Source organism: Leptidea sinapis, chromosome 34, assembly GCF_905404315.1.
Source record: "Leptidea sinapis chromosome 34, ilLepSina1.1, whole genome shotgun sequence".
NCBI classification, from domain to species: domain Eukaryota; kingdom Metazoa; phylum Arthropoda; class Insecta; order Lepidoptera; family Pieridae; genus Leptidea; species Leptidea sinapis.
In genome coordinates, this window is record NC_066298.1 from 7,951,390 (window position 1) to 7,977,907 (window position 26,518).

The 26,518-nt window shown below is 35.0% G+C and overlaps 1 protein-coding gene and 1 non-coding gene across 3 annotated transcripts in view; one reads left to right on the forward strand and one right to left on the reverse strand.

Moving 5' to 3' along the window:
* The window catches only part of LOC126975099 (max dimerization protein 1-like), a 343,919-nt gene that overhangs the window by 151,622 nt on the left and 165,779 nt on the right, over positions 1-26,518 (forward strand). The window lies entirely within an intron of this gene.
* On the reverse strand, positions 25,793-25,865 carry Trnad-guc (transfer RNA aspartic acid (anticodon GUC)). The gene has a single exon. It is a non-coding gene; the product is annotated as a tRNA-Asp (tRNA).

Consider the following 26,518-nt stretch of genomic DNA (forward strand, 5'->3'; position numbering starts at 1 on the left):
TATGGAAAATCCCCAAAAATTGTGAGCGGCAATTAGAACTGCGCTAGAGACATAAGATGTTAAGTCTCATTTGCCCAGTAATTTCACAAGCTACGGTGCCCTTAAGACCGAAACACAGTAATGCTTACACATTACTGCTTCACGGCAGAAAGACGCGCCGTTGTAGTACTCATAATAGTGCAGTTCTGTCTTCTACTTAGATTGCAATTAAGCTAAAATCAAATAGGACTAATCAGCACCAAAAGCCCGTAAGTTTGTCGTTTTCTCCCTTAGGTTTATATTAACTTTGTGACGGAAAACGTCAAACGACAAGCTAATTTGAAACATTGAACAAATACGAACTACAGCGACCTTGACAGCGTTCAAAACTTATTCTCAATTATTAACAAAATTTCTATTTAAACATTCATATATACACTCACGCCTTGTTCCTGTCGGGGTAGGCAGAGACAATAGAATGCCACTTGCTTCTATCCTTACAAACCTCAAGCGCTTATTCTACATTCATTACTCTTTTCATACATGCTCGCCGGTTGCCGGTGCTTCGACCTTTCCTTTTCTCATAACGTCCCCAATTTGGTCTACGAATGTTCTACGAGGTCTCCCGCGACCGACTTGCCCACACACTCTTGCCTTATATATTTGATGCATCATTCGTTCTTCACTCATTCGCTCCACGTGTCCAAACCATTTCAGCATTCCTTTCTCAGTCCTTGTCACAACATCCAAATATTTCATATTTCAATTATTTCAAATCATGGTTATATTCTGCAACCTAACACGGTAAGTATATGGTAGGTCAATGGTTCTTTATATCAAACAATTTATATATTTTTATAGCAGTCAGTTAAATATACGCATGCAGCATTGTAATGAATTCTATCAGAAAAAAAAACTATTAAGTAATTACTGACGTTCAGCTGATGGAAATTGATACGCCTTGCCAATTACAAACAATGCAGTACCGCTCAGCATTCTTGAAAAACCTAACATAAGATGTTAAGTCCGATTTGCCCAGTAATTTCACTAGTTACGGCAATCTTCAGACCGAAACACAGATATGTTTACACATTACTGCTTCACGGTAGAAAAAGACTCTCAGATGCATGTGAAATTTGCCGGCGACGTATTCAAATCTATTAATTCTCACAAAAACTCACACAATAACATTCCCCATTCAATTTTAAATCTCATCGTTTCCATAGATTCAACGCTGCAAAAAGTTAAATCTACATGCTACTCATGTGAGTGTATACTCCCATTAATAATCAGACATAAAGCGACCACGTAAAGACTCGGAAACTTCCCGAATCCAACTCGTGATTAGGTAAAGTTACACACATTCCGAGCCCGGGAACTTTCCATTCCAACAAATAATATTTGAGAGTGTAGCTCGTATTTTAAACCCGTGCCTATTCGGGCAACTTCTCGAGCCATTTGCGTAACTTAGAAACTTCCCCAATGTACTCCTTGCTTGCGACACCCTGACAACTTTCAGCTTGAACAAAGTAGAACGTTAATTAATAATTATTATTGTATGTAAACCTGCTTATCTACGTTTTTGAAAAGATATTCTCAATTTTGGTTTCGGATTTTCTATACGTGGCCATACAAATCTGTTACAAAGTTCTGTTAAAATTTTTGAAGTGAAAACTTATTTAGCCACGTTGGGCACTTTTTGTTAGGGGAAAATCGTATGGGTTCGCTTCACCGACATGCTCATGACTGGCGCACGCGATATATAAATAATTGAATATAGTTAGACACTTTTTGAATGGACGAAATCTCATGAGTTCGCGTCACCGAAATGCTTATGTTTATATTTATTATTGAACAAGATTCCGCGTGGACTTCGTAATAATTGTATTCGGAAAAAATAAAAAAAAAAGAGTTGAATAATTCATTGTTTCATATAACATTGGTACCTGATATTGTACAATTTTTATTTACGTAGGTACATAAGTAAATAGTAGACGCTTAAAAGTAAAATTAAAAATTTATAACTAATTCAATTTATTTAATTTCACAACTTTTATTTTATTTTGGTTAGGGGCTCATGCTTATTATTTTTTATATACTTATACGAAACAAACCATTCATAACATAATATTGTGTCTTAAATTCAACTTGGTTACTTAACCAAAACAGGTGTTACGTCACAGGGCACAGCAATCCGGGCGCAGATAGATGCACCAGTCTCAGGCACAGACAGACTAATATATAAAGCACTACCTACAAATTGCTTTGGACGCTATCTAAGTAGAATTACAAGCAATCCACGCTCACCACAAACCAACTAAGTTATTTATGATGCGTTCACGATCAAACGAGCTCAAAGCAAACGAGCGGAAGAAACGCGGTCTCGATATTGTGCTGCATTTAATTGTTTTATTAATTCATACTTAATAAATATGAAATTGATAATAAACATGACTAATCAGATATAATCCGAAGAGCTGGTTCAACTGCGGCAATTCGCGACAAACAGAAATATTATTCTTACCATGTGATTATGTGGCTATACTCAGCACTGCAGTTCTCAAGAAAATTTCACCAACGTACTACCAAACTATGAAATGAATTTCCTTGCATGGTGTTCCTCGGATGATATGTCACGGGTGCCTGCAAAAAAGGGCGTACAAATCTGCTAAATATTATTAGGTAGGTACTTAAAAGTATAGTTTTTTTCAGACGTAATTATTTTATATTATACGTATATCCATAACGTATGGCAAAGTAACGAAATAAAAGCCAGTCTGTAACGTAACAGTATTTTTTTATTAAAATATCGTCCCATAAACGCTCGTCCGCTCTCCGCGGTGTTAACTCTTAAACTTATCGTATAAATTCACGTTAACTCCTGCAATACATTACAACAGCTAGACCTCTTTCTCAATGTTACGTTTTAAATTTCACGAACGAGCTCTGAGCCACATTCAAATACTAATTAAGACATTTTCACTGGTTCGCGGTAGAGACAGACAGTGGAGAGTTTATTTTGTGTCCTTAATAAATTGCCGCTGGGACTAGACCGAGTAAATCTTCTTATCACATTTTCAATGTAATCGCTAGCGAATTATTAACAATTGAAAAACTTGTTTGAGTCTAGCGTAGAAGACGGAGATACCGCTGGGTAGATGAGGTTTAGAAAGAACTAAATTAGTTGTGGCCCACGTAACTAAGTGCTGTAGATATTACAAATTGGCCACTGTCAGATTTACGTTGGTTATTTAACATGTACGAAATATTACTTATTAATATTATTTAGGTATATTTTGAAACATCTACTGTTTTAAGAATTTTCTTCAAAATAGGCACTGATGAAGTACCCACTGGCCGTCACCATCGAAATGTTGAAGTAAGCAATGGGAAGAGAGAAAAAAATCTAATCATAGATTTAAATTTTATTATTTTTTTAACGTTATTAGGACCTTGAGATTATTTTGACTGACGCTTAAAAGGTAGTCAGATATAAAGTTTTATTCGAGCTCGGTAATTGCTTATTGAAAGGCTTAAGCTTTTAACTTGCAATGTTTGTCTGTTAGTTTGAGGAAACTTGTTACCTCATTTGGAATCTTATTCTCTATCGAACTGATTAATCTATATATATATAAAAGAGAATGTATGTTTGTATGTTCCCTAATAACTCCTAAACTATTCGATCGATCTCAATGAAATCTTTTGTAATAATATCGTTGAAGCTCAAGGAAGGTTTACATATATAATTTATATGGCAAAACAACGTTTGCCAGGTCAGCTAGTAGGTATTAAAAATACAATCATAATTTATCCTCTACAGTAATTATGGTCGTGTCGACCTATTAACGACTCTATGACTCATTGTATAGTGAGGCTTAGTAGAAAATTCCCATGCACGCACATGCTGAGAACGGTAGTTATTGAGCTTACGACGACCAAACGATGATTGAATTAAACGCCTTACTCTAAGCTTAACTTATGGGCTCTGCTCCATCCTAGAAAGTTCCCCGTTTCCACCAGACACGTAAGAAAATTGAACAGGCTATTAACATAATTAATGCCTCCACTTAACTGCTTTACGGGCCGGCTCAAAGTGCCAAGATATTAAATAACTCTTACGCACTTTCCGTCGGATTAAATCGCGATTTTAGCATCAATTTATGGTAGCCAATATCCGTTTGTGTCACGAAATGACAAATCAAATCACTCAATAGCAACACAAAAGGTTATAAAGGGAGTTTACGATCGAATCAAGTTGACATTATTCTGGCTGTAAATAACTTATTAGATCGTTGTCGACGCAATCTTCATATCTATATGTCTCATTAAGTAAACGCCCCATCGATACTTGAACATTGTGCGACAGTTTGGATTTTTATTAAACATTGCTGACATTTGTTTGCGAAATTTCTAGGGATGCACTGTAAAGGGTCAGTGTAAGAACACCAAGAAAACTCGCCGTGAAGCCGTCAATGCGTACTACTTCGCTTGAGTTTGTAAGTCTTTTGTGTGGTCAATGTATATACTTTTTCAACAAGATTTCAGAAAATGTTCTAAAATTTGTTTAGTATTATGAATTTCAAAAGAATTGTTACAAACAAGTTTGTATGCTAAAGGTTATTATAGCATAAATGGCTTTCATAATCATAACACAGATTGGGAATAGAGCGATATTACATTGTAACGATAATTTTATGAAAAAAAAAACAAGAAGCGCGCTGAGTTTCGTGCGCTCGTTCTTCTCAGGTCTGAGGCATACTTTTTCGAATGCGTGGTAGTTTTTGACTTCCAATAAGTGATATCATAACCTATTTTGATTTAAAAAAAATTGAATTTGAATTAGTAGTGTGCAACCATTATTGTTTAGTTTTGAAGTTCGCCGTAGCTAGTGAAAATACTGGGCTAATGAATCTTGATATCATATACCTTAAAGTAACGAGCGCAATTACGAAGCCGCTCACAATTTTGGGTTCAATCAAACATTAAAGAAAAATAATCCTGACGGGACGTATTGCTAACCATCAGATGAACATCTCGTTCTTCTGTTGACCTTTTCTCACAACAAAATGCTTCCAGTAGTTCTATACTCTTTGCTCTTAATAGTGATTTTCATTATTATAACACTAGAAATGTGGGATTGCTTGTAACTAATTCTAATAGGCTTCATAAGATACATAATAGCTTTAAGGGAAAATGTATACACTTTTATAATAAAGTCCCAGCCACTGTTCAGGCATTATCTATAAATAAATTTATAATAAATCGTAAATCCTATTACTCCACAGCTGAATATCTAAATGGCCGGACAGCTTGGGACTAGATTGTGATTATTTTATAGCGATAGAAATTACTGTACAATATTGAATATCTTTATTGAAAAGAGCGCAAAAAAATAATGCTGGGAGAGTTTCTTGCGCCGCTTCTTCTCTCTCAGAGCGCCATTTGTTTCCGAAGCGGTAGTAGTATCTAGTATATTAGAAATTACATCAAAAATAATTCTAAAGGAATCAATTTTGAGAAAATAAATGCCTTTTATGCCTTGCCTTTTATAATTAATTATTAACCATGAGTATAAGTACTTGTGACTCTTACAATTCTTTTTTAAATATAAAGATACTTGTAATTTCTTTGATTAACGCGAGTGTTACACATTTTAATAAAACACTTTTAAAGGTTTAAAACGCGTGTAATTATAACTATGTTATTACATTAGATTTTTGCGTAAAAGTTATATTTTTATTTTAGTTAACCCGACATATCAAGGCCTTTCCAGATCTTGTTTTCAGAGGGACTGCAGATGAATTGAGTCAAAGATAGTATAAAGAGATAGTTGTCATAATTGTCATTATGAAGTTTAGCGCCATTTATTGCCTCGGAGGTGATATTTGCTGTAGACAGACGGTTTTTCGCAATATTTACTGACAGTGTCCTCTTCTTTTTTGGTATGTGTAGTTGTGGGTTGTAATAACACAGTTACAATTACACGCGTTTTAATCCTTTAAAAGTGTTTTATTTAAAAAGAAAGATATTAGTTTAGTTGTGAGCTAGTCCGTATATTTATGTAGATTAGCGGATCATGTTGGGTCGTCGCTACTATTGCTATTTGCTCGCCGGAGCGGCGGTGTGACATTGTTATCACGGGAAAATATCTTGTTCGGCGGAGTTCTTATAAATTGAACGTGGGGCTAGTTAGAAATAATGTTGGCAATATTTCCTCTTGATTCACTATTATCTTGGCCGGTTATTACTGCTATTACAAACATGCATGCTCCGCTCGAACGGCTCTTATGAGACTATCGGATGATAATAATTAACGTCCAACTCAGAACATTGGGTCTTACTAATAAATAAATGTTTGTCGAGTTTTGTTTTTCTGAGTGTTAATTATAGATATTTATCTACACCTATGCTTTAAATCCTCTATTAAAGGTTCTAAAACAGTTAGCTCATTGCCAATATTAAAACACCCAATGTCCTAATATCCATTACATCATCCAAACGAGTGTTGTAATGAAATTCAGTACAACATTACATCATCTATTTTCATGACAACATTCGTTTGGATGATTTAATGGTTACTAGGACTGGCTTTTCCTATGTTAGCAGTAAGCTAACTTTTTCAGAATCTTTCATCGAGGATTCATATTATGGATGTAGATAAAGTCTTGTATGCAACTGTTGATAATTAGGTATTACAACACTCATGTGATACTATTACCACCCACATATATAAACCCACATTGCCGTTGTGTAATAAAGGGTATTAAACCCTTTATTACACAACAGTTGCATAAATAACTATTATTTATTATTGATTTTATTAGACTTTACTTACGTAAAATTTTGCTGAGCGTGATAAAACGCGAACTTGACTTTTACATTGGGCTACCTCAGTTTAAGCTCAGCATAATTTCAGCTGACAAATTACTATAATAACGAAATCAAAGATTATGCTAAGCATACACTCAGCTAAGTATTACGTAAGTAAAGTCTAAGTACGGTCTATAGATCTCAGCCAACGATGAACATTGGGACTTACTAATAAATAAATTATATGTAGAGTTTTCTTTTCTGAGTGTTATAGATATGTATTATGTCCGTCATCAATGGACAAGCAATAGGGCTCACTTGATTGTGACTGACTGATCATTCACCTCAAATATATTGGGTATTCGAAATGCGGTTTAGTTTTTGCTCTTCGACCGTTGGGAATCCGTAAGATTGGGAGGATTGACAAGTTACAAATGATACATATCCAGAAGTGGAACTTTGGATGTATATGCAATCCGCAAGCGGGGATTGACCCTGGAACTCTTTGAGAAGCAGACGCGTTTGACACGAATACCTTACACTCGACCAACGTACACTTATAATACTGAAACAATTTGTTAGTCTTCTTTTATGAGAATACATGGGTTTCATCGGAATTTATTTGATACACATTTCTACCACTCTTTCAACCATAATCATATTAGATGGCTTAAAATCTGATTTGACAACCCATTATTGGGATATAAAGCTTTCCAGACGAAAAAAGATAAGTGTTTTTATTCAAGGGCAACTCTTCGTTATTTTTGTCGAAACAAGGAGACATTGTTAAATAAAACGTCGCAAATATAATTCGATATACCTTAAGGAGCCAGTTATATTTATTCTAAAAGGTATTTTATTGTGCAAAAGTAAAAAGGCTTGGGTAAAAGGCAACTCCGGGGAATTTCTTTTTTCGTCAAAGTGATATGGACAATTATGTCATCTTTCGAAGCGAAATTTATATTCAGCAGTCATGAGTGTATTATGTTATCTAGCAGCTGTTGTTTTTAGAGAAAGTTAAAGGAGGTTTGAATTGTATGATCTCATCGGTTGTCGAGTGTTTTTTTGCTTCCCGATAAGAAAATTGGAATTTTCGAATTTCGGGAAGTTATTGGTTTTACCCCGTTTCGAAAATCGAGTTTTCATATGATCTCGACGTTTTAAGGTCCTAGGAAACTTCCCTGACTATTCCCGCGATGGTGTCCGTACGTCTGTATGCGTGTGTGTGTGTTTGTATGTATGTAAACCTCTTACAACTTTTGAACGGCTTCACCGATTTTATAGCGGTTAGCGCTATTCGAAATTTATCATATGTGTTTGTTTTTGGAATAACTTTTAAACTGCTTTAACTAATCAGCTCTTAGCATCAAAAAACGTAGATCGCCATGATCACCAAGCCGGTCAGAATCGGTTATCGTTGACGAAAGAAAACCGAAAAAAGTGTGTTTCTTGGAATTACTTCGTAATTCTTAAAAAACTGCGTCGAATGCTGCCAACCACGTGAAAATCGTTTCGGTCATTCAAGTAAGCAAAGAATGTACCTACTTGTGTTGGTGATCATGGCTGTTTACATGACAGATATAAGTAGAGGACTAGAAAAATATACATTGAATGCGTGTTACTGTGATAGCCTTTTATAAGCTTTATTGATTACGTAATCTTTCCATTAGTAGTTACATTATTATATGAATGCGATCTGTTTCTGTTAAAGAAAATATTAATTATACGAGATTCGTCAGAATTAGTAATCTGTCAAGTAACAGCGGGGCGTTTTTTCAGACTAATAACAGTAGCAAAAGTTACCGGCTTAAAATGTGTTATGCTCGAAGCAATAACATACTGCCACATATATATATGTGTTAGTTAGTGTTACATAAAGATATAAATACATATCACCACATGCAATAACTTAACGCACCCGAGCACTAATGACTAATCAAAATATGAGCCGGCCATAAAAGTTGGCAACGAGTTCTGGCCGCACGAGCTCTGCTATAAAGCTCCCGAATTACGCACCAGGTGCTTTGTTGGGACATTAAAAAAGCCGCAAGCTCATCGCTGTGAGCCCTCAAGTACCCTTTAAGTTTATAGTTTCCTTACACTAGTAAGCTCGCTATAAATATTACCGGCGGGCTTATTTGAAATACGGAATTAAACTTAAACTGGAACGGCCTTACAAATAAAATTGCTATAAAGTTATACCTGAGAATAAACCAAGAATATGCAACATGTTTATAAATAGACATTTTGTTTACGATTGGTTTATTCAGACGTATAATGTTTCCCGCGTTTATTTGCAAGGCAGCTGACATTCGGAAAACTTCAGAATTCTCATTGTATTGACAGTGTTTTCAGCGATGTAGTCAAAATTTTGCATATTCGTGGTTTATTCTCTGGTATAACTTTATGCCATGTTTATTTGTTAGGCCGGAAATGTTTACTGCAAAGTCAAAGTCAAGCAACTAAACTTTATTCAAATAGCCTAACCGCTAGTTGCAGAACCTTAAAGTTAATGTTTCATTAAATATGATACTGTCACTTTCTTTTTCATTTTGACAGTCAAATATAGCATGTGATATAATGAAGCATTAATTTTAAGGATGCTTTCTGCACCTGGCGGATAAACTAAGCGCTTTTGAATCGTCGAAACAAATATCTCATTTAAATTATTGAGTCTACCTTTATCATTATGTTAAGAAAAAGTAGACGTCGTGAGCACATACAAGAAACTCAAGAGCCACTCTTTTAAATCTATGAGTATTTTAATATAGCTGTAATAAATATAAAAAATAGGTGTAAGTAAATAATAATGCTCGTAAACAAATTAGTAAATTTAAAGAGAATAGTGATATACATTTCAAATTCAAATATTTTTATTCAAAATAGGATTTATAATCACTTATTGAACGTCAAAATCTACCACCCATTCAAAAGAGACTGCCTCAGACCTGAGAAGAATGGGCGCAAGAAACTCAGCGGGCTTTTTTTTTATATAAAATATGGATTACAATGTAATATCGTACAATAAACATTAATAATTAAAGAGCCTGAGGGTGTTCGCTTTAATCCCAGTCCGTGGTGTCATTAAGAAAATCGTTTATGCTATAATAACCTTTCCCACACAAACGTTTTTTAACAATTCTTTTAAATTTCGTAACACATTTGTTTTGTACATTTTCTGGGATCATATTGTAGAAGCATATACATCGCCCAACAAAAGACTTACTAACTCGACCCAACCGAGTAGTAGGCATAACAAGTTTATGTTTGTTCCTCGTGTTAACATTATGAATGTCACAGTTTCTAGAAAATTCCTCAATGTGCGTATGAACAAACAAAACATTATCAAAAATGTATTGAGAACCAACAGTTAAAATGTTTATTTCTTTAAATTTTTCTCTTAATGATTCTTTAGGACGTAGGTTATAAATCGCGCGAATAGCCCTCTTCTGCAGCACAAAGATGTAGAAGCAGAAGTATTAATATCGGCCGCACTGCCCCATAACAATATACCATAGGACATAACACTATGAAAATAACTAAAGTATACTAATCTCGCCGTATCTATGTCAGTTAACCGTCTGATTTTCTTAACCGCATATGCTGCAGAACTAAGCCTATTCGCCAATCCTTCAATATGGGGGCCCCACTGCAATTATGTCAATACTCAAATCAAACATAAACTCGCAATTCCATCTACTAGGCTCCGTAAAATTGCTGAATCTTTAAAGTGGATTGTATTATATTTTGTAATAAAGTCCCAGATGATATTAGAATATTACCAATAAAAAAAAAATTATCGAAAAAATTTAATTAACACCTAAGACATATAATTATAATGTGGAAGATTATTTGAATGATAAAGATATTAGATAGTTGGGACTAATCTTTCTAATAACATTTTTCAAATAAAAAACCTCCAATGGAATAAATTTTCAAATCAATATTTTAATATAATTTGCCAAGATGCTGGTATTTATACTCTGTAATTTTCACATTTTCTGCGTTGGCTATATGGGTGTATCCTTTGGTATTCCGCGAAGGAAAAATAAAATCACTCATCAGAGATAAGTATGGATACAATACATTTCCCGCCCAAAACGAATTAGAAAAGTAATGGGCTTGTTTGTTTAATTTTTATTTCAGTTAAAATTACCTAGTCGTAGAAAAAGTTTGTATGCAATATTGTATAACTTGGACGAAAAACACTCGTGTCGTCATTCATTGCGAGGTTCGCCAGCGGCTCAAATCGCAACCCACACCATTTACGTTTTTTGACCCTTCTTATACAACTCTTGCATAAAATACTATTATGTCATTTTCTGTGTCTACATCTTTTTGTGTTTTTACACTTTTATCTTCGCGGAACTTTAACATTGTAATTATTATGACGGGCACTCACGATATATTATATTTTATTAATTTAGTGCCGATATTTCGATACAGTTGCATAAATCGTGATCGCGGCGGAACTGCGGTGGCGGCGAGAAACTCTTGACACATTGACACTAATAATACATCAATTTGTCCACGTGGCCCCTAATTCGTTTTTATGTTTGATTCTTTAATTCACGACACACACTACTTACGACGTCCATACTTTTGGGTCTTTTTGTTGCATTTGTACTGGAGAATGAGACCACGGGATTCCATGTTTACGGTAGTCTAAACCATCCTCCCTATAAAAATTTTCAGGATGCTTTTTAATTTCAATAGCTTCTCTATATATAAATCTTTTCACTATTACGGCTTTACAAATAAACTTAGTACAAAGTTATACCTTATAGTAAATCAAGAATATTATGCAAAATGCTTACAAAAATACATTTTGCAAATTTTTGGTTTCCTCTCATGTATAACTTTATGCAAGTGCATTTGTAAGGCCGTTTATGTTTCATTTTGAAGGGCCAACCGCATGTCTGAAGTGGCTAGTGAAATTACTGGCCTAATAAGAATTGAGTTTATGTCCTAAAGTGACGAGCGCAGTCGCAATGCTGCTCAGTGTTTGGGTTCCTTAGAATTAGTTTGATGTATAAAACTTTTTCGTGTAAAAATCACGTTTGGTAAGAGTTATGTGCAACTTTTGCAAAAGGTTTGGATACCTCTATATTTTTTATTTCCATAACAGTTACATCAACAAAAGACGACATAAATGATTGGCATAATGATAATAGATAACAAAACATGATTGTGTAGATACGTTACGTAACACAAACACACTGGAGGTATCAAAGTCAAGGTAACGCTGAATAGCGCGTATGATGCTGAATTAGCTCCTCTATTTCGGACGCGGCTATTTGTGTGCCCGGCCGGCCGACCGACGTCCTTGACATTGTCACGGTTGGGAGCCGACCGGTCATGGCTCACGATCGACTCCTGCGCATCATGTGCACCTAGTACTGGTATGATCACTTTTGATCATTGTCTTTTTAGAAATAAATCTCAAACGGGTTTTACTTTTATTTACCGCAGTACAGTAAGCAATAAAGAATAACTAACATCGTATGTCTCAAAGTACGAACGTAAGCATGTTGCTAGTCAGAATTTTCGGTTTTCAGGAATTATGAGCGGCACTGCATATCTGTTGTGATGTGGTGAACACCATAGAGTATAGCGTTACATTAACAGACTTCAAGATCCTTTACGTGCGTAGGTTATAAATGGATTCTATAGATACACAAATTTTCAAACAAATTGGCTTAGCGTTTCGGAGGAATTTGGTAAACACCGGGACACGAGAATCTATATATATATAAGAGATGTAGATGTAGGTATATATATATATATATATATATATATAAGAGATTTCCACGTATATAGTCACGATATCTCTGGAACCATTAGAGCTAAAGACTTGAAATTTGGTAGGAATAGTCTTTTCACCGGGTAGAGGTCAGCTAAGAACGGATCTTCCAAAATTCCATCCGCAAGAGTTTTTTTTTTATTATGAACAGAACAACATCTGGCGGGTCAGCTAGTTTTATATAAAAGATATTAAGGTTATGCTGTTGTGAATTTGATTTAGCAGTTTAAGAATTTTTAACTTTAGTGAAATTGTTTAACCAGGTCTGGCGTTTGTGAATTATCGTACAAAATAATGAATCACAAAGTAGGTATTATATCTTCATTAGATCTTAAGCATAGAAGTTTATAATGGATTATGTGTCGGCTGGCTCTGTAATTAACTCGTAAACAAGCGGCCATTGTTACACCGACAACTCGACTCTAATAGACGCGCTCAACGCTGCCTTTGTCCCGAGACCATAACTATCAGCCAACTCATTATTCTATAAACTATTCATTAATACTTGGAAATGTTGCATTACATCTGCTTATAAGCAACGCTGACGAACCCGCGAGGTACTCTACCTAATACAATATCCTAGAGGTTGATAATTGTACTTTTTGATATTGTGCTGTAGTTTTTACCAGTGGGAGGCTTTTCACAGCGGTGCCTTGCTCTGCCATCAAGCATTTGTGTGTCCAAACATTACAACGGCTTTACAAATAAACTTGGTATTAAGTTATACCTGAGAATAAATCAAGAATATTATGCAAAATGATTTGTAATCAATTTTCATTATTATTCAAGACATTTTGCAAATTTTTGGTTTGTTCTCAGGTATAACTTTATGCTAAGTGTATTTTTAAGGCCGTTAGTGTTTCGTTTTGAAGGGCCTATCCTATGTCTGAAGTGGCCAGTAAAAGACTTGATTGTAATGGGTTTCTTAGAATTACTTTCATGTATAAAACTTGAAATTTTAGTAAAACTTACGTTTGACAAGAGTTGTCTGCAACTTCTGTTAAAAGTTTGGATACCTTATTAATTAACACAACATTTTTATTCAAATGACAAGGTGGCCTATGCGAATACTTCGCGCGCAATAAACGGTCACTCTGAAAGAATTAAAAAAAAAATTTAGTTGGAGGAAATCATATTTGCGCGTAATCTTAATTCAGTAATACATTTTTAGATAGTAATAATATTGTTTTATTTCAGACCAATTACGTCCTACAGTTAACATTAATTCCTTATTCTATTTAAAAGTTAACTAGAAAACCATCACTGTATCCCCTATACAGTGTGGTGTCCAAAATATAAAAATTCATAATATTTATTAAAAGTACAATATATTTTTTGTTATTCTCCATGTGAACAGATATCCATCGTTTATAGTTTGTATCGTCAGATATAGCCGTGAGGATTTTTTTATTCGAGCTGCGTAATCGACGCCAGCATGTCGCGATTCTTGTTCTTATTACAGCGAGGAAGTCAGGTACCTACCCTCAACGAACATGACCCTTAACTGAACTGGACCCTTAATATTAACACTAGATTGCATTGATATATTTTCAAATTATTACTTGGTTTTTTTTTTTTAATTTTATGACATTTCGACAGATGTCGAAAGTATAATATAGGCATTAAAATGGTATCTGAATCATAGAATCTGATGAAAATTATAGCGTTCTCCCAAAAAAGTCTTTGCCAAATAAAATGTACATTTTGCCAATATAGATTATTTAGCACGAAAGTTGATTGATAATTCAAAGTGATTGATCCTACTGAATAAATGAATTTATTTAGTTTTATTAAATATTATTTTGTTTACAAACATTATATTATTAAAATTATATTAACTTAGCTTTAATTAATTAGATTACTTTGTTCTAACGTTCGTATACGTCGGATATGCGTGGGCAATATTCCTAGTCTAACGTCCCGGATCAAAGATAATGACCCGACCTTCTGTGAGGGCCTGACCACACTTCAGATGGGCGCCACAATCTGACGTAGAGCTCGACCAGGGTCGGGGGTTAACAGTTATTGAATATGTTGGCGACCTATTAATTAAAACTCAGCAAGTCACGAGATTTACTGAGAATTGTACATTAGATGGGAAAGATTTTGGTGATATTTTGATATAAGGCTGGAACGAATGAAATAAAAGATACAGTGAACGCCACCTGTTTGGATGGAGTTTATTGTATGTTATTATTTATAATTGTTTATTATTTATTTAATTAACAAAATTATACGAGGGGTGTTCAATAAAAGTGAGAATGCATATATTTTGGTCTCGCATTCGCGAATTCTAAAACGAAATTCTCAGTGTATGCTCTGAGCACCCGGAGAATCCTATACTACAATACTGGCATAATAACTTTATTGTTACATCTTATTCTACATTATTCAATTTATTTTAAATGCCTGAAATAAATGGCATATTATTATTATTATTGTCTGAATTTTTTATTGAATTTAATTTAGAAGATACTGTTACAAACTTAGAATTTGTGCTAATTAGCAGAAAATACGCAATAATATAATCTTCTAACGTATATTTACTACCGAGGTTACCTACTATAGTTTCCACACAAGCAAGTAAAACAGAACGTGAAAATAATCCCAGCTTGAGTGTTGTTGTGAGATACTCTGCAATATCGAGCTAATAATTAATATCTGATATTGTATTATTTTCTCTCCGCTGCGCTTTACTATCGACTCTGGAAGCAATCAACTAGAATACAACACCGGTAAGTCCTCCACCGTCGACTATTCGTATTTAATATTTCCGACAGTTATTTCTATTGGTTCTTACTTATTCTTTCTTGCTTTTCTATTTTCGTATTTCATTTTCTTATCAGTTTCTTCTCGTTTACATTTCTGTGCCAGCAGTAACCACTAAACATGTCTTGAGTATCCATTCCATTTATATAAATTCCATTCATATAATCAAGTTATCTATTATCGCCTCGATCACTTGGCATACACATCCGGGGTAGTAATAGAAAACATGAACGGCATTTACCGTAGACTTGTTTGAATTCCATCATAGCACGACCAAAATTTTATCAACATCATCAACTGGATGTGTGGCGTTCAGGCCGCAGTGCGGTTTTCAAGGAATTTTCTTTCCAATAGAAATATTCTACGCATAAAAACGAGTACACGCATCTTGAAAGTGGGCAATGCTCTTGTGATTCTACTGGTGTTGTTAGTGAGTACGTGCGGAGATGATTAATATTCCATCGAAAATAAATTTCATCGCGGTACCTGTCTCGTCCCTGCGAAGGGCCTTGTCATACAGACAATGAAGTAATCCTATAAGTGTCCCTTTTTCCTTTAGAGATGTGGATACTTAAAAACAATTCGTTTATATTGAGCAAGTCTGCAGACCGTGTTGGTAGCGCTCAATATAAACGCGCTGCCACATTAGCGGTGCGGCGTCAACAGCGGCGTCACAACGTTATCCGTGCGGCTAACGATGTGTCTCATTAAGCGAACATACACGAGTATAGGGACTAGGGAGCCCGGAGTTCGCTAGGCACAGATTGCGCGTTTATCGCCACATGTTTTATGACTTGCTAATGTTGTTCGGGCTGAAAGCTTCTTACCCTATCATATCCTTATGCCTAGACATTTAATTGGATTTGTATTTTGTATGAAATGGTCACTTGAAGTTACTTTATTTGATTCTATATTTTCTTTCAAATATATTCTTTATACGCGACGTGCGATATTAAGTGTTGTTTAAATGGCAACGACAGAGAGAAGTACAACAATGTATGTCCTTCAATGGATAAATTTGTATTGTCTGTTATTCAATCAAACATTTATTAATATAACGTAGTAAAATCCAACCGCCCCCACTCACCTCATTAATTTCGTTGACCGTTTTAAAATGTTACCCAATGCGTGTGGCGTGACATAATAAGGGACTCGCGACACGGGGCTAATGTTCTGCAGCTCATTAAGTTTGTACACATAAAGTTTATTGTTAAGGTGCTGTGCTTACTAGATATTAAGTTTTACTTATAGTTCTACTGTTTCTTATACGGATCAACTTTGTAAAAAAATATTATAAATAGGGATTACTTCTGTTAAACGTAAGCACTTAGCTGTAGGTATTCCTTTGTTAAATTGAAAGCGTGCCGTTATTTTTGACATTTTTATTATTATGAGAATATTTGAAATTGGGTATGGGCAAAATATCTTAATGTTTTTATTTTTGATATTTGTTCTCAAAAAGTTATATTTATAAATTGATAGTAATAACCCCTCATAAACTTAGTGGAGATGTATTCGCAACAAATCTCAAAGACCACGACAAAGTGGCAATTTTTTAGTATATATTAGCTAAGCCCATTTGCGCTATTGAACAAAAAACATGTTTGATTTTGAATAAAAGCGACATAGTTTTTATTTAATAAATAGAATTTTTAATGATCCAGGCAGCTTTTATGACATACCTACTTTATTATATAACAGGAAATATGGTTATAACACTTGATAGACTTATTTAAAGTAATAGGATACGCGGAAGGTTTACGTATGCGGCGGCGGTCTGCTTGTAGCTCGGTAAGTGGCGTGTTGTGCTAATTCACGTGCTTCGGAACAATGCTGGCTTTTAACGCATTTACATAATTGACGCGACGCTCACCGCGCAATGGAGCACTAGGCGCTGCGTGTCGCTACTATTCGCGGATTTAGATTTTTTTTAATGTCCTAATACTTCTAAGATATGTTCTATAAAATCTATATGAGATACCTAATCAAGAAATTTGTATGCTGGCGTACATTTTCAACTAGTAGGAAAGTTGACAGCAAGTGGGTTTTTTTCATAGTTAATTAATAAAAACTATGTTAGCCATTTGTATGATTGGAAAATTATTACCTGTAGTTCTAGTATCATTGCAGAATACGTGAATAAATACTGATTTACTGGAAATAATCTAATAAAACCACAATTTGCTACAACTGGATTTGCATCGAACTCTTTTGAAAATTTTTGCTACAAATTAGGTAACTTCGTTACTGCCGGAATGGCTTATAGGTATACTTGTATTTTTCCGCTTTAACTAGCACCAAAACAGCCCCCCTCCCGTGATCCCACCGCCCGGAAGGGAACACAATTACACTTTGTAATTTATTCGTGCATACGCTTAAAAATGTTGGTCATAGCCACGGAATGTAGGCTTTGTGTGTTCGCAACATTGATTATACCCAACTCTGTTCTAGGTGCAGTTATTTAGGGTTCCGTAGCACGCAACCAATGTTATTTTGATACGATCTTTTGTTTTAAAATTACGAGTGAACAGCGCGTAATGTTTGTATGGGGAAAAGAGGGCTATCCAACTAAATCAGCCAAGACTTTACTTTGAACGCAACCAGGTGGCTCTTCCAAAACGGTTGGCAGACTGGATTCTTTGTGTCAAATTTGCAAGCGAGATATCTTATTTTTTTTTAATTCTGACTTGGTCCTTTTCAGTAAATCCCCGATCTGATAACGAAATCTACTTTTGAGGGGTTGACCCAATTCCTAACATCTTTAAATCTACATCAATTCATCCTCTCAACCTAATTATTCAACTGTAAGACAATGTCTAAAGCATTTCGATTTTTTGGACGTGCTTGTATTAAAAACATATCTAGCGATTGAGTTATTGGGATTTCATAGAAGAAAATTGTAATATGTCATATTCAATTGTTAATTCAACAATGCTTGAATAAACTGCCTTACTTCTTGATCGCTTAGATTGTATTCCGCTTTTCAGATTACAATATTTTTATTCAATATTGGATTTAAAAATCACATTGTCAATTATAGTTAGAATGTATCACTAATTCGATAGAGAAATGACCCAGACCTGATAATGACATGCGAAAGAAACTCCGCGGCTGTATGAATGATGACGTAGAAATACTGAAGGGCGAAGGCTTTCACGTAGCACATTAGGAAAATAGATCTTATGTACAGATAATTAGACAGAAGCCAGTAGCGATTATTTACGATATGTTATGATCATTAACCTGACCAATGAGCGTTTAGTTCCTCGCGCCCGCTGTTGATCCTTTTTAGGCCCATCTGCAAAAAGATTACCAGAAATACAAGAATCTATAGCTGTTATTAGTATATCCTATATATTCTTATAACATAATGACCCAACAAAGTCCAACTCGGGTGACCTTTAGTAATTAACCTTTTATTATTATAACTGAGTCTTAACATATGCGTGACTCGTTATTACATATACTCTATATGATTAACAAACAATATTGTTTTTTTAAGGGTTGCACGCGGATGATATGCTCAGGAGGAATCACAGGAGCGTTAACTGCTTTTATGATTTTTTGAGTTTCATAATTTTATTAATACCTGAATAATTACGTACCATAGTGGAAGAAGTTCTCATTTTGGGATCTTTCCCAAGAACGATATTTACATTTCCCAAGATAGTTAGCTATAGATTTCCCGTTGCTTTCTGCACCAGCCTGTTTTGGGTATTAAGACCCAAGGTACTGCTGTACTCTGTTCAGATCGGGTGACTGAGTGTACGTTCGAAAACGTATTAAAAGTTACAAAATTTATAAGCCCGATGTTGTGTGAGAGATTCGGATCGATTTCATCACATAGACTTACAGTATGCTGTCGTAAAGACAAACAAAGATGGCAAGAGAGAAGATGATCTCTAACGTATAATATACCAGCTTTAATTAAATTACTGCTTAGCTAAAATTATACATATATTTATACAGAATTACTGATAATTCAACAATGGATTCCAGTCTTAACCTTATAGCTGACGTATCATAATATTTGTGAAAATATCTAATGGTTCACTGGAGCTCACAAATATAATTGGTGAGGCACGCGAGGGAACGCATGTCTCGATTCGGGCTGAGATGTTCACAATTATCTTTGATGTATGTTTTTGATATGATTCTTTATATATTTTATGTATTTTAAAGTGTGTAATGTCAAAGAAAGTAGATAACAATAATTACAATAAATAGAGCATGCAAATCTAAAGAAGAAGGTAATAGAAGTCCACATTGCTTGCGGGATGATTGAGACTTGTGCAGCAATAGTGTACACAGTGAAGGCAACATGAATAAACAATAGTAATAAATAATCGTCATATATTTTATTTCAAAAAAAGACTTACTGATGAAATGTAATATTAGGTTGTAGAAAACTTCTTCGCATTTTATATAAATACTCAAGACAGTTTCTTCAAAGCTTAGGTAGGCGTAATCCCAGCGACGTATATCGACGTCTCTCGCTTTCACTACACCACCAAGGCCTCCGACATTGTTCAGTACTTGGTGGCGAAGACAAGGTTCCGGTTGGGGGTCGAAAAGTTGGTGACGCGTCACGCAGTAGACTTCAACTCTTTTGTTGTTCGCGTCCCGACAGAACATATCTCAACCTTCCTGGACGTGCAGCTGTGGCCGAAGGGGGTCGTGTTACGCAAGTATCGCGGACGTCGCCGACCGCCGGAAGCTACCGAACCCGCGCCTCACATCGCCGCGAAAATGTGACGTAGATTTAAGTTATATATCATATGTATGTTAGACTATAAGGTATTTATTTTATGGGCCATGTAGCCTGAAATAAAGGAATTATTATTATATTATTATTAGGTTAAATTAGGTATATTTAATAACAGTACATATGTGCCGTTTTTTCGATATATGTTTTTGCCATCTTGTAGGTGGACATGATTAGACATGATCTCCAGAAATGTTGGTACATCTGATCAAGTAGGTAGTTTTGTCATTTCTCTCTTGATCTTAACCTGATACTGCCTAAAAAATAATAAGAGATCGAAAGGAGATCTGAAGACAAGGTAAGGGCTATATTATAGACTAGAAGATGTGTTGACTCCTAGCCAAACTCCAAAAAAAATTCTGAATGGCTAAATATGTGTGTGGTGTAGCGTTATCGTGATGTATGATCATATCTTTTCGATTGATAAGTTTTATCTCAACTTCTTGCTTTACTTTCATCAGTTTTTAGCAGAATCGATGGTTCTGCTAGGCAGTAAAAGCTCATGCCTTCCTTCCCTTTGCCCTTAAATCCTACAATACAGACAGTATCTCCTTATTGCGAATTAGCTCGGGGTTTTCCACAGTCTGTGAAGCCTGACCGACCATTACATTGAATAAACTGTTACAGACAGACTATCCGGTTTTACTAAGGGTAGAAATACGACAGATACAGTTGTTTCATAACAGCATAATGAAACAATATATATTCGATACCTGGGAAAATAAACAAGATGCTCTAGGTGTCTTCTGTGACTTGTCTAAGGCGTTCGACTGTGTTAAACATAAAACCTTATTTAGCAAATAGCAACATTACGGTCTCTCAATAAACTCAATAGAAATAATTAAATCATACTGATGTGACTGATCAAAAATAGTGTTTATAAATAAAGCAAAGTGCCCCTGTTATTAGCCGGGCGTGCCGCAGGGTTCGATATTAGGCCCATTGCTGGCTGCTCAAACTTCACACTTCATAAAACTGGCCACTCAATCACTCATGAGAAAATATATTCAAATATATAGTAGAATTACGTGATACAAATTTAAGCTTCATATAAGGAATTTTAATAATGATAGCGAAATATAAAGTTCAGAAATAAATTGGCGATAAAAAATGTCTGGGTTCTGTGAAAACTGTAAAGGTTCTTCTCAGAACAATTGCTTCTGGTAGTCTCTCGAACCGATGGCATCAAAATTGACTTTCATATGTGTACAAATTGTACCAAAATGAATGAAGAAATTTTGAAGAAATGAAAAGAACCTTTCAACCACGGACTATCGTGATAATTTATTATTTTTTAACTTCTTATTTTCTTTTCATCTTTTTTTTTCTTATTTAGATTTCTAAAGTCACTCAAATGATAGATTTTTACGATGTGGACAAAGAAAAATTAACTGTATTTTTGTGTGTCCAACTCATTTTGAGTTGCACATTGTAAGTGCAATTATTGAAAATAGAGTCACGGCGCCTGATGTGTTGGGAGAGGTGAAGAAGAAAAGAAGTCAGTGTCATCGAGATATACATCAAGCATATATTCCTGAGGTAACAGCTGAGCGATGCACCCTGGAGGGTGGGAACAGGATGCAGCCCCCCGTTCTATATCCACTGTGTCCTGTGCTTGATGATTACGGTCTCCACAATGCCTTCACCGTTCAAGTGGTGCGTGAACAGGCAGATATACAGAACGACGCAATACCCCGCACTACTGTCGTTGCCAACAGCACACTATTATTGTTGATCCAAGAACGACAATACGTTATTAAACCTGAATATCACTGAATATTTCGTAGAATATAATTAGCCTCGTCCTTTATTTCAAGATTTGCTAAGCAATCAACCAGCCCTATCACTAATACTCACTCTCCGTCCATTTATTTACTAGCGAGCTATGTCTCATAATTTGAGTATAACAACAAAAAATAACAAGAAAAAAAATTAATAATTATTCTGCTACAATAGTTAAAAAGTAAATACTTAAGTTGTTTTATACAGGTACTTGACCGGTTTTAATATCGAATAAGTTACGGAACGAGCAGGTCACCTGCACGTAATACTAAAAATTGTTGGAATGCATCAAAAAATTACTCCTGGCGTAGTGAACAACTACAATTATCGCATAGTACTGCGCCCTGGATGCATTGTTTTTCAATGGAGAAAAACTAATCACACTTTATAGTAAGTGATCACCGGGGCCCATACTCTCTTGCAACACGATAGGAATCACAGTAGCGTTGCCGAAGTTTAAATATCGATATCACGTATCGACTTGGAAAGATCGCGTTGATTGACTTTGCCTTTAGTAACCATCGAGTGACCCTCGTGCTCGTGCCCTTTTTAAGCTGATATAAAACAGACGCAAACACAAGCTGTTACTTAACTGGAACGCAAGCGATACTTATGTAATAATGCTATTTTGAATTCGCGTGGGCGGACACGTGCGTTTACATTGTGATGACAACTGGCGCGCAGACCGATTTCGTTTTATTTATATATTGTATCAACTACAGTTTACAAATCTTAACATGTTGACGTATATTGGTATCATAACTTAAGGTATTACCTTTAATAAGGTGCGTAGACCATTCTTAAATTCAGATTCTGGTTATGTATTTCTTTTGATGTTGCAAGACCCGTACTCGTTTGTCGTCCTATTAAAACCTCAAACTACCAGTATTTATGCTCAAACGGTTATATTGTCAAGATCTTTTGTAGTCTTTTATAGATAATGTATTCGTCTTGTGTCTTGAAGAGTATCATATAGTATGCTTTATATGTACATAAAGAACAATATTAGTTCAAATGCTGTGTATACAAATGATTTAAGTTTTCTTTAGTGTTAATTCCGCCAATATTTGTCTTTTAACAATTCGACTCGTGTTTCGCCTCTACACGAGGCATCCTCAGGACGTGCTGTCTCGCCAAAATCTGGCACGAATTGTTTAAAGACAAATATTGGAGGAATTAACACTAAAGAAAACTTAAATCATTTGTATAATTATGGTTTTCCGCAAAGTAACGCCTACTTCAATAAATTTTCTCAAATGCTGTGTGTTTCAGTTATACTATTGTCGGAACACTTCTGTCGGCGATGCTATAAATCATCGATGCGCTAGAGACAAACATACATATATAGGAACATACAATCACGCCTGTCCCCCATAACGGTCAGCTGAGAATAATGGCCTCCATTCACCAAGCTCCTTCTTCCCTGCCCTCGGCCTCGCATTAAACCCCTGCAATTGTAACTCGCGACACGATTCCTGTTGACGTTATAATAATGAATAAAAATATTTTAATATAAAGTATTTATTCAAAAGTTGTGAGCCTTCTTGAGTGTAAATTCCGCTATAATTTGTCTTCAATCAATTTGACACGAGGCACCCTCAGGAAATGTTAACTCGCCAAATTCTGCACGAGTCTCAACAGACTGGCATTTACACTCAATAAGGCTCACAGCATTTGATTAATTATGGGTTTCCGCAAAATAACGCCTAATTCAATAAATTATCTTAAAAGTACTCCTGACGATTAAAAAAATACACACACAATTATTGAAGTTTTCACTTCTGTAGCCGCTCCCGGAGTGAAAACTTGTTTTTTTTATCGACGAACAGGACATATGAACATATCTGGTAACTGATGATTTTATTACTCCTAAAACAGGTTGCCCACCTTGTCACTTTTTAGTCCATTATAAATCTAATGATTTTTATGAGAGTGAAAGGTTTTGTTGTGAGTTCGTTTGAAGCTAAAAATCTACTTGGATTAATTAGTCTCGATTCACAGCAGTAATTGCGTTTTTCTGCAAAATATAAGCAAAAGTAGAATGGTTTAAACAACCTAGTCACGCGGCGTTGCGTGTTTTATTTAAGCGCAATTCAAAATGATAGTACCGCTTATTTTAAATATAAAAAACCGTGAGACTGACGATAATGTTTGTAATACGGAATACTGCATTTAAAAGGATGGCCCTCAGCCAAAAAGCTTTTGCATAAAATTACATGGCATAAAAAATTATAGTATCTGAAAATGGTGTCTGTTTACGTCGAGTTAACGTGAACGCTTTTACGTTTATGTTGCCCTGGTACAAGCTGGTGCTAAAATTATAGGACTATACTGGTGCTAAAATTGGCAAAACGTCGTCTCGCTTTCTTAGTTTCGACTTGTCTCTTAATGGCCACAAAATAACGTTTAATTTTTAATATGAAAATAAGGGACGAGACGAGCAGGACGTTCAGCTGATGGTAATTGATACGCCCTGCCCGTTACAATGCAGTGTCGCTCAGGATTCTTGAAAAACCCAAAAATTCTGAGAGGCACTACAAATGCGCTCGTCACCTTGAGACATAAGATGTTAAGTCTCATTTGCCCAGTAATTTCACTAGCTTCGGCGCCCTTCAGACTCTCAAGGATTCTTTAGGACCTATGTTATAATTAGTAAACTGATTGTAAAACATCTATCTACACTTAATGAATAATAATGACACCTCACTTTAGAGTTTTAATTCATTCGTATTCATATTTCGATATCGCCTCCGATTTCAATTATTCAATTAGGCAAATTTCTATTTCAAAATTGCGTACATTTTACCGAGCAATCCTATTACATAATTGACTGAATTAATAAACAATCCTACGGTATCGTGAAATCATAACCAGATTCATGATGTCCTTGTATCAGATGAAATAATGACAATAAATATATGAGATAGCAACGAAAGAAAGTGACGCTATCGATATTGTTGTACAACTGGTTATCAGTGATAATTTGTGAAGTGCGAACACTCGGTACCGGCTCGTAGAGGTCATATAGAGGTCACCTTCCTTCCAACATACGACCATATTGCTAATGATTTATTAATTTGAAATTACTATCAGTTGCAATCAGTGAAGCGATAAAATATAGCAACAATCACCAGGCACGCTCTCTCAGTTCACATTGCACATTTTGTACTGTATTGGGTTTTTTATTTATTTATAGCTTTATTTCCTTACATCTATACATTAAGATATCTACTTAATTAAGTTGTATTTGTTAGTATGTGTTAGTATTTCACTATTTTAAATAAAAAATACCAATTTTGTTAGTATAATTAGTTATTAATTTCGACATAAGGACCGCCTTTAGCGGTAAAAGCCTCCTCCATTGATTTCCACTTGTTCCTGTCTCTTGCAATTCTCGTCCACATCTTTCCTGCTGTTTCTAGTATGTCATCGCTCCATCTCTTATTAGGCCTGCCTCGATTTCGTTTCCTATTTATAGGGCACCAGTTCGTTACTACTTTGGACCATCTTTCGTCTTTTGTTCTTTGTATATGTCCAGCCCATGTACATTTTAATCGTAGAACAGATAAGGCTACATCTTTTGTTTTGGTTTTATTTCTTATTGTGACATTTTTAATTTTGTCTCTTATTCTTAGCCCCATATAACTTCTCTCAACTGTATTGGTTTACTGCACGTTAAAGATTAACGTTAATAAAATAATTTAATATCTCAGATAAAGTTGTAAGACTTAAGTGTGTTTACTGTTTATTGCGTAGAGATCTAGCTTATTGCATTATTTCAAATGGGAAAGGAGGTAAGTCTTCGAATGAAGATGATATACAAGATAATATTTTATATTAAGGTAAAAGTATTTTAAGTACACAATAAAATTTAAAAAAAATTATGAACGATGCGGGACTCGAACCCACGACCTCTTGCGTGACGTGCGAGTGCTCTCCCAACTGAGCTAACCGTTCGAGTGACGTATCTTCATAAAATCGTGTATGCTTTGTTCAACTCTTAGGTTGCGGCTTCATCTACAGGTTCTACTTTACAGTTGATAACCTGCTCAATCCCAATATTTGCATATTAGGAAATTGTATTGAGTGTTGCTCTTGCTAATCTAAACAATTTTTTATGTTATATGTAAATAACAAATCGGTATACGGTAAAAATAATGGAAACAAAGCAAAAAAAATGTTAAATTAAAGTCCGTCCCATGATTTGGGTAGTATTTTAAAAAAGAGGTAGTTTGGACAGTTCTACAATCTACGATCTCAATGAAATCTTTTGTAATAGATTCGTTGAAGCTCAAGGAAGGTGAACATATATAATTTATATGGCAAAACAACGTTTGCCAGGTCAGCTAGTTATTCATAAAATTTGTTTTGAATAATCTTCAAGTGTCTTTTTGTGGCGTGAATTAAAAAAATTACATGCTGTAAATTGTCGCATTAATATTTAATATTGTTTCCGCTTGCAAACAACAAAAGGATACATTAATATGACAATAATTATTTTTCTAGTTTAGGGCATGCATGTTGTTGTAAAAACCAGTAAGCTAGATAATATATTTCTGTCTTCTAAAGCTAAAAGACCCTTAAATTTTTGCGTTAATAAAAATAATCGG